The sequence below is a fragment of the Danio rerio genome, chromosome 18 (genome assembly GCF_049306965.1).
Source record: "Danio rerio strain Tuebingen ecotype United States chromosome 18, GRCz12tu, whole genome shotgun sequence".
NCBI lineage: Eukaryota > Metazoa > Chordata > Actinopteri > Cypriniformes > Danionidae > Danio > Danio rerio.
In genome coordinates, this window is record NC_133193.1 from 12715997 (window position 1) to 12737445 (window position 21449).

The 21449-nt window shown below is 34.8% G+C and overlaps 1 protein-coding gene across 6 annotated transcripts in view; it reads right to left on the bottom strand.

Annotated features, from left to right (window-relative positions):
• tspan9a (tetraspanin 9a) overlaps positions 1 to 21449 on the bottom strand; it is a 494333-nt gene that overhangs the window by 361952 nt on the left and 110932 nt on the right. The gene's annotated exons all lie outside the window — the stretch shown is intronic.

Below are 21449 nucleotides of genomic sequence, written 5' to 3' on the forward strand. Positions count from 1 at the left end.
AGGAGGAAGGAAGGATGGACTGATGGATGAACGGAAAGATAGACTAATTGATGGAAGGACAGACTGATCGACGGAAGGGCAGAGGGATAGACGAACAGATGGAAGGAAGGATGGTAGGAAGGAAAGAAGGACGGAAGGACAGACTGAAGGACAGAAGGACAGATTGCAGGAAGGATGGACAGATAGACGGATTGAAGGAAGAACGGATAAACGGATTGAAGGACGGACTTATAGAAGGATGGATGGATAGATGAAACAAAAGACTGGATGTATATAACAGAAATTCACCTCTGTTTGCTCATTTGCATTGACTCTGACTCTGTATCTACTCTTTTAAAAAATAAGACACTCGTCATCTTCCACAGATCTACAGCAAAGCTCACACTGGTCCAGCTGTTTTCCTCTCACACTGGCAAAATGAGCAGATTGCAAACCCCACCACAGCTAATAAATCCATGTCGAAAGAGAGGGGGACTTTTGGCCATGCATAAGAGCTTCTGAATAAGTTTTAAAAGGCTTAGAAAAGAGGTGATAAGATTTATGGAATTGCATATGGAGCTGGTTAAAACGCTGCAGTAAAAACAGGGCTTTAGTCCACCAAGATCGCAAATGTTTCATGTCGGAACGATTGCAAGCCAGACTGTTCTCCAACACTAGTGATTCTCCATAATACAATCCTGGTTGAAAAAATACATTATCAGTTATTTAAGACATCAAACTTGGGAGCCAATGTTAGCACAGACTTCATGGATATCACTGATCTCTGATCTCCATCTGAATTGTGCTCCATCGCTAACTGTATGAGCTAAACCTAAAAAAACAGTAAGTCAATAACAGGCAATATAAACCAAATCCACATTAAACAAAAAATCTGAAAACATGCATTAAAAGTTGTATGGCCTATTATTTAAGTAAACCGGTTTTCCATATGGCAAGATCTGCCACTACAATTAAAACGTAAAATCAACGAAACGACAAAAAGAAAAGTGGTAATAATAATCATATCAAACTTTACTACTGTATATAACAAACAAGCTAGCAGGGCTACCAAGGATTAATATCATGGAAAAGCACCAACTAAAGTGGCTACGATTAAAGCTTATAAAGCCTTTTTTTTTTAAATCGCCATTTATTACAATAGTAATTTCTATGCGATTACAAAAACACCACCCATTACAAACATACAAACACAGGCTATAACTTTCTGTACAAGTGAGGAAAAATAAGCACTTCAATAGCCGTATATAGATGCTATCTTTAAGTTACTAAATATTAACTTTTTTTTTTTTTCTACAGGTGGTTTTTGAAGCCCACTTACCCATGGAGCACACCAAAAATGGCAAGATGTTTTCAGAATCATCAATTGTTTATAAGAAATTGTGTGGTGCAAACAGAGATGAGAGAGTGTGTCCTACAGGTGGTTTGTCAAACTCACTCACCTGCAGAGTACACCAAGTTTGCAGGATGCTTTCAGAATTTTGGAGTGTTAATGAAGTGTGTGGTGCATATGGAGATGAGAGTGTGTGTCCTACAGGTGGTTTGTCAAACCCATTCAACCACCAGAGTACACCAAGTTTGCAGGATGCTTTCAGAATTCTAGAGTGTTGATTAAGTGTTTGGTGCATACAGAGATGAGAGAGTGTGTCCTACAGGTGGTTTGTCAAGCCCACTTACCTGCAGAGCACACCGAAAATGGCAGGATGTTTTCAGAAACATGGAGTGTTAATGAAGTGTGTGGTGCATATAGGTGGTTTGTCAAGCCCACTCACCAGCAGAACACACCAAAAATGGCAGGATGTTTTCAGAAACATGGAGTGTTAATAAAGTTTGTAGTGCATACAGAGATGAGAGAGTCTGTCTTTTAGGTGGTTTGTCAAGCCCACTCACCTGTGAAGTACACCAAGAATCGCAGGATGTTTTCAGAAACATGGTGTTGATAAGAAAGTGTGGTGCAAACAGAGATTACAGAGTGTGTCCTACAGGTGGTTTGGCAAACCCACTAACCTCTGGAGTGCACCAAGAATCACAGGATGTTTTCAAAAACATCATGTATTCACAAAGTGTGTGGTGCATACGGAGATAAGAGAGTGTGTCCTACAGGTGGTTTGTCAAACCCACTCAGCTGTGAAGTACACCAAAAGTTGCAAGATGTTTTCAGAATCATAGTGTTTATAAGAAGGTGTCTGGTGCACACAGAGATGAGAGAGTGTGTCTTACAGGTGGTCTATCATACCCACTCACCCCTGGAGTACACCGAGAATCATAGGATGTTTTCAGAACCACATAATTTGGCTACAGTGTGTGATACATATGGAGACGAGAGTGTGTCCTACAGGTGGTTTGTCAAACCCACTCACCTGTAGAGTACACCGAAAATGGCAGGATGTTTTCAGAAACATGGAGTGTTAATGAAGTGTGTGGTGCATATAGGTGGTTTGTCAAGCCCACTCACCAGCAGAACACACCAAAAATGGCAGGATGTTTTCAGAAACATGGAGTGTTAATAAAGTTTGTAGTGCATACAGAGATGAGAGAGTGTGTCTTTTAGGTGGTTTGTCAAGCCCACTCACCTGTGAAGTACACCAAGAATCGCAGGATGTTTTCAGAAACATGGTGTTGATAAGAAAGTGTGGTGCAAACAGAGATTACAGAGTGTGTCCTACAGGTGGTTTGGCAAACCCACTAACCTCTGGAGTGCACCAAGAATCACAGGATGTTTTCAAAAACATCATGTATTCACAAAGTGTGTGGTGCATACGGAGATAAGAGAGTGTGTCCTACAGGTGGTTTGTCAAACCCACTCAGCTGTGAAGTACACCAAAAGTTGCAAGATGTTTTCAGAATCATAGTGTTTATAAGAAGGTGTCTGGTGCACACAGAGATGAGAGAGTGTGTCTTACAGGTGGTCTATCATACCCACTCACCCCTGGAGTACACCGAGAATCATAGGATGTTTTCAGAACCACATAATTTGGCTACAGTGTGTGATACATATGGAGACGAGAGTGTGTCCTACAGGTGGTTTGTCAAACCCACTCACCTGTAGAGTACACCAAGAATCGCAGAATATTTTCAGAATCATGGAGTTTGGCTACAGTGTGTGGTACATATGGAGACATAAAAGTGTGTCCTACAGGTGGTTGGTTAAACCCACTCACCTGCAGAGTAACCAATAATCGCAGGACGTTTTCAGAATCATGGAGTTTAGCTACAGTGTGTGGTACATATGAAGACGAAAGAGTGGTTGATAAAGTTTGTAGTGCCTACAGAGATGATAGAGTGTGTCCTTCAGGTGGTTTGTCAAGCCCACTCACCTGTGAAGTACACCAAGAATCGCAGGATGTTTTCAGAAACATGGTGTTGATAAGAAAGTGTGTGGTGCAAACAGAGATTACAGAGTGTGTCCTACAGGTGGTTTGGCAAACCCACTAATCTTTGGAGTACACTAAGAATCACAGGATGTTTTCAAAATCATAATGTATTAACAAAGTGTGTGGTGCATACAGAGATAAGAGAGTTTGTCCTACAGGTGGTTTGTCAAACCCACTCAGCCGTGAAGTACACCAAAAGTTGCAAGATGTTTTCAGAAACAGAGTGTTTATAAGAAGGTGTCTGATACACACAGAGATGAGAGAGTGTGTCCTACAGGTGGTCTGTCAAACCCACTCACTTCTGGAGTACACCAAGAATCATAGGATGCTTTCAGAACCACATAATTTGGCTACAGTGTGTGATACATATGGAGACGAGAGTGTGTCCTACAGGTGGTTTGTCAAACCCAGACCTGTAGAGTACACCAAGAATCGCAGGATGTTTTCAGAATCATGGAGTTTGGCTACAGTGTGTGTTACATATGGAGACATAAAAGTGTGTCCTACAGGTGGTTGATTAAACCCACTCACCTGCAGAGTAACCAAGAATCACAGGATGTTTTCAGAATCATGGAGTTTGGCTACATTGTGTGGTACATATGGAGACGAAAGAGGCGTTAAAAAGTTTCCAGCGCCTACAGAGATGATAGAGTGTGTCCTTCAGGTGGTTTGTCAAGCCCACTCACCTGTGAAGTACACCAAGAATCGCAGGATGTTTTTTTAGAAACATGGTGTTGATAAGAAAGTGTGGTGCAAACAGAGATTACAGAGTGTGTCCTACAACTCCAGGATCGAGTTTGAGAACCCGTGGCCTAAACCATCCAAGGTACAAAAAAAAAAAAAAACACTCTTGGCGAAATAGTAATAATTGTTAATGGACCAAAACAAATCTAAAACTCCAATAAAAATAACAATAGATCGTTTTAGTTAATATCAAACACTCTTCTTGGGCCAATGAGAAACCACCCAGAACATTCTCGCAACATCTTACAACCACCAGCACTCTAGCAACTCCCTTTAAACTAGCCTGAAATTAATTCCCTTCAGCGTATGTAAAACCTTTATAGCAACATATAACTGAAAGACCTGTAATCAAAACCATTACAGTGATAGAACTGTGGATTTAATCAGCCTACTTAATGACTTTTGTCCTAAAATTGTAGTTAAAAAAATCCAGCTAGCTTTTTTGTACCTTCCCTCTCTACGTCTCCAGATCAGGCTCCATGATGATTGTCAGACTCAAAATCGGATAGCATGTTTCAGTTCACCGCCACACCTCTCAACAGAAAACAATCACTCCAGAAACAGCCAATAAGCAAAGCCATTATGAAGAGCTTTCCAAAAACACAGGACGACAGAATCTTACCCAAAGCTAAGAGACAACCACAAGAAAAACACAAGATATAATGGCAATTTCAACAATAGTCACATATATGTTTTCCAGATGGATCCTATATCGCATTGTTACTTGCTTGATCATCTTAATATTCATTGTCTATGCCTTTCAACAAGACTCAGTACTTCTTTTGAGACTATTATTATTGAGCAGTGCAAAATTATTACACGCTCTTCTTTACACACTTTCTTTGCAAAATCTGCAATCTGTCTAGTGGCTATGTTGACATCCAGCTATTAGCCATTTCAAAATGAAAATGGATTACTGAAACAAGAACCAATGATTGACATGAAATCCAGGCTTGAATTATAGGACACATCAGACAGACCCAGTTATGCATATCAATCGTGAAAGCTAAATTTAGAGTCCTGTGGATAGTACATAATTACTCCCTTTCAAGAGGCATTACTGACAAGCGATTTATAATAAACAGTTTACAGAGTCGAACGCAAACCAAAAGAAAAACCAAGAAAACGCATCATTCTTACTGGACGCAAAAGACACAGAGCAAGTTAACAGTTTTTTCAATGATTATTGGACATGATAGCTTGGAAACGGCATTTTTGGACATCCAACTGTTAGAAGAAATATTAAATAAAATGTTAAGTGGTTGAATAAATTGTAAGTCTTTTGATTTTTGTGATGAGTATGATGGATGGAATCTTATAATTCAGTCAGAATGCTTTTATTTAATTACTTTATTTACTGTGTAACATGGAATGCCACAGACTATGGCAAGTTTTTAGACATTAATAAAAATGAGAATGTACTTTAAGTACTAAATCAATCAATCAAACAATCTTAAAGGATTTTTAAAATGTTAAAATTAGTTTTAAAATGGGCAAGAAAAATCAATTGTTTCAATTGTTCCAATTGTTCCATACACTCAGTAATCAGACAAGGTGGTTTATTTTGTTTTGTTTATTTATTTATTCTTTGTTTTTTATTTTATTTGATTTGTTTTATTTTATTTTTATTACATTTTATTTTATTATTATTTAATTTATTTATTTTTATTTTATTTTATTTAGTTTTTTATTTTCTTTTGTTTTTATTATTTTATTTTAATTAAATTTAATTTAATTTAATAATTATAATTTTATTTATTTTATTTTAATTTACTATTACTTTTTCAGTTTTATTCATTTATATTTTTATTTATTTAAAAGGAGGAAAAATATATGAATATATATTCAGGACCATAAACGTAAAATGTCTATAAGTATAGTTCTTGCGGCAGAGTGAGAAAATGATTTGGAATCAATTTTTTACCAAAAATGAAAAAAATCAAATAAATAAATGCAATTAATGAGCAAGTAACATCAAACAAAAGCACGTTCTATAAACGTACACCAAAAAAACATATTTTTCCCATAATGGAGAATTTCTATTCCACATAAGACATTTTAAAGTGAGATTATTTAGGCAATTAAAAACAGTCCTTACTAGCACTCTATTTTGGAACTTTTATAATAAATGAGAAAAATCCTGTAGGCTGTAAATGGGCCATAAAAATTACACATTTTAATTATACATATACAGTTAGTCAGAATTATTAGCCCTCCTAAATTGTCCTAGTATATTTTTTCAACACATTTCTAAACATAATAGTTTTAATAACTAATTTCTAATAATTCGTTTTATCTTTGTCAAGATGACAATGCATAACATTTTACTAGATATATTTCAAGACACTTCGATACAGCTTAAAGTAACATTTAAAGGTTTAACTAGGTTAATTAGGTTAAATAGGCAAGTAAAAGTAAGGGGGCAAATCATTGTAAAATGATGGTTTGTTCTGTAGACAACCAAAAAATAAAATTGACCTTAAAATGCTTCTAAAAAATTTAAAACTGCTTTTATTCTAGCCAAAATAAAACAAATAAGACTTTCTCCAGAAGAAAACATATTATCAGACATACTTGCTCTGTTAAACATCATTTAAGTAATATTTGAAAAACAAAAATAATATTTATAGGAGGGCTAATAAGTTTGACTTTAACTGTATGTTTCTATCAAATGTGTCAGAATGAACTGCTGAAGTCTGAGTCACTTAAAAGCACATCATCTGGCAGAAATCAAGCAGATTAAGTTACAGTGTGATTGTAAGTCTAATCTAGCATTTGCTGGTCCACCAAGCCAACAGTTCACCACAGTCAATCAGACTAGAAATTGACGCAATGTGTTATGAAGGCAACCTTTTTGAGGTCCTCCAAGAAAAACTACGGCCCGTGTACTAATCAAACTCTGCGGCTCGACCTCACATCATACTAGCTGATTTCACCAACCGCGCATTTCAAGAGCTGTTCTGCTGGGAGGCATTGGTGTAAATCCTACAATTTGAGGTCTGGCTGGTATCCTTTTGTATGACTGGAGAAAAATAGCAATCTTGAGATCTCGAGCCATGATTAATCATCTCACGTTGACTAGAAACGCAACAAAAATTCAAAGTAAAATGTGACTGCAATTCTTTCATTATGTGACATATGTCACTGTACAGACTTATGCTGAAGCAGTGGATTCAACCTAAAAATGTTGTAAAATTTCACTTCTTGCAAATTGTTTGTTTTGCTTTAAAAGACCTCAATGTGTCATCATGAACAATGGGTATTCATTATGTTTTCCCAGATTTTTTTACTTATTTAATTTTTATTTGCCTGTATTATGTTTTTGAGACATGTTTAGAGCATGTAAAGGAACATATGATAGTGCCATCTTCATATTTAAGTAAACTATTCCTTTTAATGCCTGTTATATATTCCTTGATAAATCTAACTGCACAATAATTGTATAAAATTATTGTAAAAATATATTTTTTGTTATGTTTTACTTTATGTATTATTTTGTACGTTATTGTACATATTTATGTACAATATTTAAATTGTTATTTTATTGTAGCTTATTTAAATAGTTTTTTTTATTTATATTTGTTTAAATTGTTATTTTATTAATTTATTTTTTATTTAAATTGTTGTTTTATTTATTTATTTATTTATTTATTTATTTATTTATATTTTATTTAAATTGTTATATTTTATTTTTAAATAGTTTTTTATTTAAATAGTTTTTTTTATTTTATATATTGTTATTTTTTGTTTATTTAAATTGTCATTTTATTTTATTTTATTTTAATTGTTATTTTATTTTATTAAAATTGTTATTTTTTATTTTATTAAACATTTTTATTTTGTTTTATTTATTTTTTATTTTATTTTATTAAAATTGCTATTTCATTTTATTTTTTATTTTATTTTAATATTTTTTTCTTGTTATTTTATATTATTTTCATTCATTTAAATAATTGTTTTATTTTATGCTATTTAAATTGCAATTTAGATTATTTTAATTGCTATTTTATTTTATTTTTTATTTTATTTAAATTGTAATTTTATTTTTTATTTTATTTAAATTGTAATTTTATTAATTTTGTCTTCATTTCATTTATTTTTTTATTTTATTTAAATTTTTATTTTTTATTTTCATTCATTAATTTTCTTTTTGGCTTAGTCCCTTTATCTGAAGTCGCCACAGCAGAATGAACCGCCAACTTATCCAGAACATGTTCTACGCAGTGGAAGCCCTTCCAGCTGTAACCCATCTCTGTGAAACATCCATACACACACATAGACTATGGAATATTTAGCCTACCCAATTCACCTGTACCGCATGATTTGTACTGTGGGGGAAACCTGAGCACCCGGAGGAAACCCACGCGAACACGGGGAGAACAATGCAAACACCACACAGAAATGCCTACTGACCCAGCCGAGGCTCGAACCAGCAACCTTCTTGCTGTGAGGCAACAGCAATACCTACTGCACTACTGCATAAATCATTATATTTATTTTATCTTATTCAAATAGCCATTTTATGATATTTAAATTGCGGATGTATTTTATTTTATTTAAATTGTTATTTTATTAATTTAGCTTTTATTTTATTTAAATATTTTTTTTCTGTTTTATTTAAATTGTTTTTTTTTTTTTAATGTTATTTAAATTGCTGTTTTATTTTATTTATTTCATTTTATTTCACCAATTAGACCAGAAGTTAAATGGGTGAAAAATGTGGTTTGTTCTTGTTTGTTTTAATTAAATTGTAAGTATAGTATATGAGCAATTCCGTAATATATATATATGAGCAATTCCGTGCAAATGTCAACCTTGCCATGAAAAAAAAAAATAGTTTTTACCAAAATACGGAAACCATTTCTGGGTTTTTTGTGTTTTCGAGTATTTTACAGTACTTTAAAAATACTCGAAAATGCATCTGTCAATGTTTTCAAACTATTCTATTTGATTTACCAAAGTCACACAAATGGTAATTTCACATGCGTCACATCCATAACAGAGAGATGTCACATCCATAACGACACTTTTTCCTCAGAAATGTGAAAATATTAAGTAAAATAAAACCAAGCATTTTTGTTTTATAGAGAGTCGACTCTAATCCTTTTGATTAGCATTATTTATTTTGGGTTGTGCAGTTTAATTCACATAACTTCTACAAAGTGTGTTGTACACTGTAAACTCGCAGACTTTTTTTGTCACATCCATAACGCATGCTTATTTTCCTCATTTAAAGTACAAAACACGTTTACAGATTGATATTTTTCTGCTCCCATAACTCTGTACTTTAACATTTAAAGGTCTAACATATACTTTCTCTGTCAATTTATGTGTTGAGTTTTTACTGCAAATGTCACATCCATAACGCTGGAATTGCTCATATATATATATATATATATATATATATATATATATATATATATATATATATATATATATATATATATATATATATATATATATATATATATATATATGTATGTATATATATATATATATATATTCTCATGCATTTAAAAGTGCCTCTTTAATTTATTGGGCTTTTTTTTTCCCGAGCAAACAATAATGACCATAAAAATTAAAAATAAATAATAATTGCACCCATATTTTGGCATTTTATTATTATTCTTTTTTCATTTTTAAACATTCATGTAAACACCTTTCTTGACTTTAGTACAGCTTTTAAGTATTTATAAAACATCCTTGTCACCAAAAAGGGAGCCGCATACACACACAAAACATATAGGCCAAAAGAAACACACTTTAAACAAAAGAAAAAGATAAAAGAGGAAAGAAAAAAAGGAAATTAGCATTCAAGTGCCGCAGACATGTACGGATTCCATTAACCACAAGGCGACAAAGTATGAAAAATATGGTATTGACATTAGAACTCATTTCAACAGAAGCAGTTCATCTATAGCATCTAATTCCACAAGACCTGAAAGAGTTCACCTGAGGATGAAAAAACAAAAATCATCAGCCCATTTGAGATGCATTCCAGTAATGCAGAATGGCATTAATATAAAATGTCTAAATGACAAGGCAATGTCTTGGGGAAACTAGCAGGGCGAGCAATGGCAAGCGTTCAATCTGCCAATACCGTATGTCCAGTAATGTAATACAGGACAAACCTCAGGAATGAATTAGTGTGATCGAGAAATAAATGGCCCGGGACTACTGGCCCTGCAGGGACGCAAGGCAATCAAAAAGCTTTCTGCTGCCTTCTGATACACTAATGACGGCATTAAAGCTACGTCAAATATGGTTTATATCAGGTCGACAGATGCGGCCCGCATAGCTGCCAAACAAATCGCCTTCAGCCGCGCTCTTAAGATCTCACAGACCTTCTGGAGCACCAGGAAAGCATCCAAAATACTTTTTAAGAGGTAAAGCTGAGGCAAAACAGGCAAAACACATTTGTCATGTGCCCGCGAGACAACTATATGAAGCTGTCCATATCTGATAGGTGAAATACGAGCGGCTGCTGGTGTGCTGCGACAGGTTCAAGCATGTCATTGACACACTGTACATTTCTGTACGCTCCCAAACTACTCTTTTCTTCTTCTAGTTAAAGGGATAATACACCTGAAAATGAAAAAAAGTCTCATCATTTACTTCTTCTTTGCATGTTCCAAACATAAAAGAAGATATTTTGAAGAATGTTGAAAACTGGTAAGCATTGACTTCCAAAATATACTGTTACAATCCATACAAATGTATTTTATGCAAATTGATTAAAATATGGCATGAAACACTAGACAGGGATGCACAATATTGATTGGACAGATATACAGTGTAAAAATATACATTATTTATTTATTTATTTATTATTTATTTATTTAAGCTTTTTAATTGTATTGTGGGACTTTTCTTTTTCCTCCAACAATTTTCAATGTTTAAAAGTTTAAAAAAAGTGACATTTTTAATAGTTTGATGTGATATATTGTCTGGTTTGGTGTTGTAAAATACTACACAAAAACCTGGTAATAAATTGCCACTGTTCTTTCTGTCATCTTACAGCCTTATTTCTCTCTATATTATTTATTATCCAATATATTGTTTCAAACCACTAAGATGTTAGTAATAGTCACTTTCATAAAATGCACAGTCGAATTGTCATCATCAAAAGTCGATAGAGCAGAAATCAACATCCCATAATACAATTTACAGCCGTAAGTAAACAGAAAAAAACTGTTAATCATGAAATATGGAACCTGTTAATTAACCAATTATTTACAGTGAAGGTAGAGCTTAATTTGTGCCGGCACCTTATTTTACCTACCTCCCTCCTCACACGCCACCCCCGTCTGCCCTGGTCTGCCCTTTCTTCCGCGACTCACCAACCCTCTTCACTTTCGTCTGCAAAACCCCCTCCCTCCCCTGCCCTTTCTTCACTTTTGTCCGCGACAAAATAACCACCTTCTTTTCTTTTTCTGAGGTTTTCTCTTTTGAGTGAACTATCCCTTTAAGGATAAAGAATTAAACTGCCAGTGATAATCGAACAGTGAGGTGGACCAGGCCACATCTTTAATGGCCACGGTGAGGTAGTATTTCCAGAAAGGCCTAAATTTTGTAGGGACTCACAAAAGTGCTTTTGAAGCGAGTGCTGGCAGAGACGGATGCAAGGGATGGCTGTGCCTCGCCAATAAGCTCTCTTTGTGTGCAGTTTGCTGGGTTTCATTCAGGTAGTGAGGATGACTCTCCAGGGCCCCATTCTCCATCATTCTGTGCTCACATGCACAGCTCTGCATACATTCCTATAGAGAAGTCCAGTTTTTTCACATTTCATTTTTATTATCGAAATTGTAATATTGTGTGAGACAATTTACTGTTGAATGTTTTAGCCAACCAATACCTGGAACTAGGGATCAGAAACTAAAATATTTTACAACCAAGAAGTATGTTTTATTTTTATTTTTTTTGACTGGTAAAGATGGCTGAAAATTGTCTACAACCTTTTTAATATAGAACAATAAAACTAAAATCAATTTTTTGCATGATAAAGTTCAAAAATCATTCCAGACTCAAAATAAATAAATAAGTTTTACAGTTTTTAAAGACACTAATTGTTAGATGACTGCAAAGGTGTTTTATTTTTTGTGAACAAAAGAAAATAAAAAGCTATTATCAACCAAAAGATAAATAAAGAATTGTTAATATTTGATAGATAGCCAATGATCACCATGGTTATTACATCACACACACACACACACACACACACACACACACACACACACACACACACACACACACACAAAAGAGAATATAATACTATATATAAATCAAGGCTGTGCAATATGACTAATATATATATATATATATATATATATATATATATATATATATATATATATATATATATATATATATATATATATATATTTATATATATATATATATATATATATATATACATACATACACAGTTGAAGTCAGAATTATTAGCCCCCCTGAATTATTAGCACCCCTGTTTATTTTTTTCCCCAATTTCTTTTCTGTTCTGGAAAGATTGTTTCAGCACATTTCTAAGCAATTTTAAAAACCTGTTTCATAATTTTAAAAACTTATTTCTAATAACTTATTTATTTGATCTTTTCCATGATGTTAGTAAATAATACTTTACTAGATATTTTTCAAGACACTTCTATACAGCTTAAAGTGACATTAAAAGGCTTAACTGGGTTAATAAGGTGAACTAGGCAGGTTAGGGTAATAAGTCAAGTTATTGTATAATGATGGTTTGTTCTGTAGATTATCAAAAAAAAAGAAAATAGCTTAAAGGGGCTAATAATTGTCCAAAAAAATGTTTTTTAAAAAAATTAATAACTGCTTTTATTCTAGCCGAAATAAAACAAATAAGACTTTCTCCAGAACAGAAAATATTATCAGACATACTGTGAAAATTTTATTGCTCTGTTAAAAATCATTTGGGAAATATTTAAAAAAGAAAATAAAAATCAAAAGGGGGCTAATAATTCTGACTTCAACTGTATACACACACACATATATATATATATATATATATATATATATATATATATGAGATTTGTAATCCGTGAGACTGTGAGATTTTTGACTGTTTGTAAATTACTGAAAAAGTGTAAAAACTTAATCTCTCTTGATCAAAAACAGATTTGAATGCATCGATTCGAAGGATTAACAAACATATGCAAATCATTATAATTTATCATTCATGTTGCTCAGGTTTGAATTGAGATCACAATCCTTTAATGTTTATTGTGCAGCTTTACACTGTATGCATTAATGCAGGCTAAACAAACAGTGACAGAAAACACCTTTAATTAATAATCTAAGAAAGCATTTTGGTAGGTCCCACCACGAACACTTACGTCATCATTATATTTTACAGGTAGGACAAAATGCTATCATACACGTGAATGACGCGGGAGGCGATGGATCTGCGCTTGTTATAAATGTTGGATTAACTTTACAAGTTAAATAATAAATAAATCAGCGGGTCACATGCGTTCCGAACTGTAGGTTGTGATCCGTACGGATCATGAATCAACCTTGAAACGTTACACCCCTAACATATATATTGTATGGCCGAAATAAAATTACTATTTTATAATTGCTATATATTAACATTACTAACATTTATATGAGCACATGATATGACATTTGGGGAATGTAAACAGAAAGTTACGATCTTAAAAAGTACAATGTTTACATTATGCACTTTAATTAGCTGTATTTTTCATTGAGCCTTTAATCATTAGTTTTTGAAAATTGTTTTAAATGTCAATATTATTTTTTTTTTTACATTTTTACATTCTTAATCATTTGGAAAAAAAAATAAAAATGATCACATATGAATAGAAATAATAAATATGATCACATACGAATGACTACCAAACAAATGAGATTGTGATCGGTGTAAAGAAAATGTAATTGGTGTATGGAAACTATAAATTGATTGAATTTACATAAAAGGTGCTATACTGTGATATATATCATTATCATGATATGAGATGACTTATATCATGATATGAGATTGTGATATCGCCCAGCCCTAAAATAAACCCAACAGGTTGACGAAGTCCCAATGCCAAGTGTTAAAATATAATAATCAATCACTGCAGACTTCCAAGACAGACTGTGGTGTATTTTATGTAAAGGTGTTTGTAAAATGGTATAAAACAGAAATGAAGCACTTGTCCAGAAATGTAAAGGCTTAACTAGGTGAATTGCGTTAATGAGGCAAGTTATGGTAATTAGGCAAATCATTGTAGATGTCTTTTTTTCTGTAGACCATCAAAATAAAAAATAAAAAAGCTGCTCAAAAGGCCTAATAATTTTGACCTTAAAATGTTTTTTAAAAAAATTAAAACTGCTTTTACTCTAGCCTAAATAAAACAAATAAGACTTTCTCCAGAAAAAGAAAAATATTATAGTTAATACAGTAAACAATTCCTTGCTCTGTTAATCATTTGAGAAATGTTTTGAAAAGAAACAAATTCACAGGAGGGCTAATAATTGTGACTTCACCTGTATATGTGCAGGAGATTGAACACATCACACGAAACATCTTTTTAATAGCTGGAGATCTAATTGACACAGGAAATCCCCCCAAATGACTCACTCAAGCCTTCCTTCAAAACCTTGCAATAAACTGTCTGTTGCATTGGTGCGTGTGGTTTCCCTCAATTTGCAGAGTGACACATCCAAGGCTAAAGTCAAAGGCATCTGGTTTGAGTTAGTCGAACTCTTGTATTGTCTATGACACCATCATATGTGCCCTCACACACGCTCTGAACAAACTGTCACACTGCTTTGGCCTCTGTATCCAGAGTAGAAACAGAGGATGAAGGCAGTGCTGGAAATCTTGGCTGAAATATCAACGCTCTTTGAGTTTCACTGGTCAATTTTCCTTAACGATGATCTAATTTCCATCTCAATAAAACATGACACATCTGAACGTGCCATTGCGTTGATGATGCAGTGGGACATAAGCCAAGTAAAAGACTATAAAAGTCACACTTCAGCCTGATCAGAAAAATCCATATGCTTTGGATTACAGCAGTGTACTGTACAGTAAGTTAGTGTGCTATAGATCTACCAGAAGCATGACGCACAATAATTGTCCAGACTTTTCTAAAAGACATGACTTGAAAACATCAGTTTATGTGAGCTGGCTGTTGGACCAAGAAAAATATGGCTGTCATTTTTTTAGGAAGACATTTCAGACATCTTTTCAGTATTGAAAATCTTTCACCAAATACACTAAACATGTCATTATTATCATATAGCACAATCAGACTAGGACTGGGAGATATGGTCAAAAATCATGCCTTAATGTTTTTGCCTGGATTGCAACATCCAATATGTATTATACATTACATTTTGGCTAAGCAAATATCTTGTCAGTAAGTAAAATAAAATACAAAAATACATGCAATTTTGTTTAATTAAACACAAATAATATCTTCTACATGTTACAAATATGTGCTAAAATGGTAAAAATCATTCTAACAATGTTATATTATTAAAATAAGATTTATATTAGCATATTTATGCTCAATAAATTAGATAATTTCACAATGTTTTTGCTTTACTGTGTTTATTATTTAAAAGATAGTATTAGTGTGCATAGAATATAGCACTGCTACTTGTGTGATATTGCATTTATACAAGAGTTCGATGGCAAAATCGTGAAAATCAAACACGGAGAGTCTAAAACCTCTTTTGTTTGAGGAACTACTTTCTTCCACCCTTCATTCACATCTGCAGCTGATGTCAGAACAGCAGAAGCCGTTAACAATCCACCAACAACACTTTAGAGCTAGTGTTTGAATGATTCTCGAGCGTAATGTGAGCGTAAATGATGACAAAACAGCGGATTTTGCTCAGATCTTAAGATTATAAGGCTTAACGGCATGAAATGCCATCAGTCTACAGAGATTTCACCGTATGTTCCAGAAATCACATCAAATCAACCTTGAAAAAGCCAAAGCAGCGCAAACACTACCAGATTGCTGTTGTGTTTGGGATAAGGAAAAACGCTAAACACATGGAGGCATTTCTTCTTTATTTCTTTTTAACTGAACTAGTCTGCAGTAACAAAAACTGGAGACTCATTAGAAACAAACAGATGGCCAACCAAAAACTGAGGGTTATGCAAAAAGTGGCCAACACAAAATACATACATTCCTGATATGTGAATCCCATCTCATACTTAATATATTAAAATTATACAATATAAATACAGCACTACAACATACAAAAGAGAAAGATCACTTACTTATATACATTTTTTGACTCAAAGCATGAAAATAAGGCATGTGGTATTTTTTCAGTTGTAATTAAAAATAATTTTTTTTTTTTTTTTTTTTCAGTTAAAAATATTATTATACAGTAGGTAATAACAACACTGAATGCCTCATTTCTATGCTTTGGGTAAAAACAATTGTTATAATATTCATTCATTAATTTTCTTTTCCGCTCAGTCCCTTTATTAATCCGGGGTCGCCACAGCGGAATGAACCGCCAACTTATCCAGCACGGTTTTTACGCAGCGGATGCCCTTCCAGCCACAACCCATCACTGGGAAACATCCACACACATTCACCACGGACATTTTACCCTTCCCAATTCACCTTTAGCGCTTGTCTTAAGACTTGTGGGAGAAACTACAGCACCAGGAGAAAACCCATGCGAACGCAGGGAGAACATGCAAACTCCACACAGAAACGCCAACTGACCCAGCCGAGGCTCGAACCAGTGACCTTCTTGCTTTGAGGCGATAGCATTAACTACTCTGCCACTACGTCGCCTGTTATAATATTGTTTTAGCATATTTTACTTTATTTTACTTTTCAATTCACATTACTTTTTTTAGCCCAGGCATAGAGCAGACATATTAACATTTATTTTTTCCTATTTAAAACACCAAAAAAACAAATAGAAGAACATTTCAAAATTAAACAAAAACATTAGCAAAGTTAACTTAATTAAATGTGCATAATCACCAGTTATTAATTGTGCAATATTCCTTCCCAATTACGGGTTAGATATCTTAAAGAGCCCATATTATGGGTTTTTGAAAATTCCCCTCCATGTAGTGTGTAACACAGCTCTAAGTGAAGTGAAGTATCCAGCTAAGGCTTAAATCTGTAAGAATACAGTATTTAAAACGGTTGATTCATCTATAAAAGAGTCGACTCATAGTGCTTCAAACGAGTCGCCTTGATACCGACTCATTAGGTGTTTCGCCATGACGTACGAACGAAACCAAGTTATTCACGTGCACGCGCAAACCCGGGAGATTTCAAACCTGAGGCCCCGCCCTCTGACGCAGAAACCCAGACACACACACACACACCCACAAACACACGCACACCCACAAACACACGCACACAAACATGCCGGTCGATTGAAGTCACACTGCAGATGGATATATTGAGTCTCTACCCAAAGATGAAACCTCAGCATTATAACCAAGCAGTTGGAAACTTCTGGAAGCTACATGCTACAAAGAATACTTCATCTGAGTTTGTTAAAGGAAGGATCAGTAAAGAGTAACTGATGGACGTCAGGATGGGTTTCTTCCATTTCTCAAGTGTAAGTACGTGCGGTTAAAGTTGTTGCCTCGTTTACTCTAGCTTGCAAATGTATTTAGTTGTGATTTGTTACTTGTAACCGCGTGTACTGTATCAGGTTAACTGGATATTTTATCTTATCGCGTGCAAAGTCACGTTAAAAACGCGACGCGTGCTGTTTGTTTATGGAGCTCCGTGCTAGAGTTCTGCTCCCGCGATTTATTCGGAAATTTATTCCAGCGCCGCAGAAATCTGGCGCGGGGACAGCCACGGGAATAAATTTCCGAATAAATCGCGGGAGCGGTCGGTAACGGGTTTAATTTGGGACGGGAGCGGGCTGTCTAGCAATATCACGGATATTGCTATGCGAATTAGAAAGAGAGAGTCTGCGTGGTGCTTGTGTGTGTGTTAGTGCGCACGCGCGCGTATGAGAGAGAGCGAGAGAGAGAGAGAGAGAGAGAGAGAGAGAGAGAGAGAGAGAGAGAACGAACGAACGAGCTTTGTGTGCTTTGTGCTGTGTGTGTGTGTTTATACAGACAGCTTGGCTGTCTGGACTGTATACTGGGTGATTTTTTGTTGTGTTCTCCGCTCTAGCGGGACCGGGCGCGGCGGGCAGAAAACGGAGCGGGTTCTCAGGCTAAAACCTGGCGGGTGCGGGCGGAAGCGGGAGCGTTGTCATCCGGAGGTGTGTGTGTGTTTTTGTGTGTGTGTGGTATGGCGAGTACACGACTGTCTCCTTCGTTCGGTTATCCGTGGCACTATCCACTCGCCATAGTGTGGCAGCTAAAATCCACGCCTACACTATCGAGCGTGTATGAACTGTGATTACTTTTTAAATTGCTGATTAGCTATTGGCCATTTCCCTCTCTGACTGAAGGCAGTCGACCAATCGCGACAGACTGTCATCGGTCCAATCAGCGCAGATTAGCTCCGCGCTAAGGAGGGGTTTGGTAACAAATGAATCACTGGACGATTCATACAGGAGTCGCTGGGATAATTAGGTAAAAATAAATGCAGATTATAAGACCATGAAAGTGTTTTTTGACCTTGCATGCATATTAGACTGTTGTTGGAGACCCTTACAACCAGGATATGACCCTATTTCATGTATAATATGGGCTCTTTAATAAACCCCAGCACCTTTTAGGCAACTAACATGAATGATATCTCAAATCACATGGCTTGTTATTATAAGACTTAGGCCAGACTTGGGTAATTTAACAGCTGACTAGAAACTATACAGACCTCTTGCACCCAACTAGAACAGACCAGCAACTGCACAGAAACATGATTAAGCACTCACAATGCCTTATAATGGCACAGCAATGCTCTGGCAACCAACCTGAACAACCTGGCATCACAGTGCTGTGTCAAACACACATTAACGCATCATCAACTGCGGTGCTGTTGAAAAATGTCAAAACTAAGGTAAACCTACACAAAAGGACAACTGCTTTCAATTGCCTATGAAAAACTGAGTGCAAGGCTCTCCACAGGGAACGCCAAACATGTGGGCAACTTCTGTCAGAGGGTTTAATTGGCAGAGGCACACATAGACCGAATAACATACTTGAAAAAGTGTTACTGGACTCAGTAAACAACATACCATAAACCATAAGGCATCAGTGAGCTATCAACACTGAAACACACGCACAAACACTGTGGGGGAAAAAAAACTACCACCATATCAACATCACATCTTCAGGAATTCATGCTGGACCGCAAAGCGTATCTTTAAAATGAAAAGGCTGCACTTTTTCTCTGAGCAGCCAAGATTCTTTTCTCCGAAATAGAATGACTGTAAACAACGGCATGTGGTTGAGTCACAGCGTCAAAATATAGACAAGAATGCACTTGCCATACTGTTATCACTAAAGTTGAGCTACATGTACTGTGGTACTTTGATACAGGGCCAGAGTGGGACTCCTTTTCAGCCCTGGAGTTTCAAACCTTATACCGGGTTACCTCAGTTCACGGGCTGACTATATTAAAATATTGTAATTTTCAATTCAGTTTCCAATGAAACTAACAACGTCTTTATCAAGGAAACAGCTGCTTTAGAGCTTCAAATGTTTTCATAAATATGAGAACATTAAAGGGTAGCTAAATCTCCAACACTATTCTTTAAAACATCACAATGCCCTTTCCTGAAATATCTGAATATATATTCTGTGCAAAATTCTTTATAGACATTCAGTCCTATGTAACAGTGGTCACACAAAAATACAAATAACATATGTACACCTACATAAGTAATCCAAACAGTATCATATATCTTAACACAAAAAATGAAAATGAAAATAAATAACTCAGGTGAGGTTTGAACTTGGATCAGCGGCATCATAACGCAACGTGCCAACCACTGGACCACAATGGCACTGATAACTGATATGTTAGTGCGTAATCTTTTTCTCCCCATTTTAGATTTCTGATCAAGTTATGTCAAATGTATTAATGTAGTGACGCATCTGATTTTCATTAAGCAGGTGTAATATTCATTAATATTAATTATTCAAATTCTTATTTTCACTGAAGTGCCGCTGTTTGGGGTCAGATGGTAGCTACATCATCATTAACCTGCTGGCTGCATTTTGCTCACAGGGCTGCGAGAAAATAAATAAAAAGAGTGGAGCTGCGGCAAAATAATGAATAAAAAGAGTGAGACTATCGTCAAATAAATAAAAATAAAAAAAGTGCGACTGCTGAAAGTGCAAGCAGCTAGACACTTTAAGAGATCGTGTGATGACAAAAATGGGAGCAATTTTTTATTTTTATTTTTAATATTTAGTGGCAGATTTTCAGGAAGTGATCATTTTGTTGTCTGACTTCTTGGGTATTAACCATAGACTGTAAAAAAAATATTGACAGTGTCAATAATGTCACCCATAGGTTTCTGAAGAGCACAAATTAAGGTTAATGAGGGCGTGCCAAACTGTCGTTGCGACAGTCATTGTGCTGACATGCCTGCTAACATTTTACTTAGTTTTTTGGGGGAGGAAACGCTCAATTCTTTATTAGTTGCGACTCGTTTGTGTTCTGACCACATGTGCTTGGTTGTAAACAAAAGGCAAGTCGATGAATTGCAATTCTCCTGTATTTGCTTCACGAGTGAGAGCGGGATGTTGCCGCTTGGCATTCACAGGTTTTATGCAATATTCCAGTTCTGTGCATAGATCTACAGCAATTTGTTATGAAATGATCAATATGTTAAAAACAATAATAATTACATCACATGCACCACCAAAAAAAATTATAAGACATAAGAAATTTTTGTTGTGCGATGTACAGTTGAAGTCAGAATTATTAGCCCCCTTTAGAATTTTTTCTTTTTTTTATATATATTTCCTAAATTGTGTTTAACAGAGCAATTTTCACAGTATGTCTGATAACATTTTTTTTCTAGAGAAAGTCTTATTTGTTTTATTTCGGCTAGAATAAAAGCAGTTCTTAATTTTTTATTAACCATTTTAAGGTCAAAATTATTAGCCCCTTTAAGCTATTTTTTATTTTTTTGATAGTCTACAGAACAAACCATCATTATACAATAACTTGCCTAATTACCCTAACCTGTCTAGTTCACCTAATTAACCTAGTGAGGCCTTTAAATGTCACTTTAAGCTGTATAGAAGTGCTTTGAAAATATCTAGTAAAGCTTAATTTACTGTCATCGTGGCAAAGATAAAATAAATCAGTTATTAGAAATTAGTTATTTAAACTATTATGTTTAGAAATGTATTGAAAAAATCTAAAAGGGTGAGGGGGTTTGGGATAATTC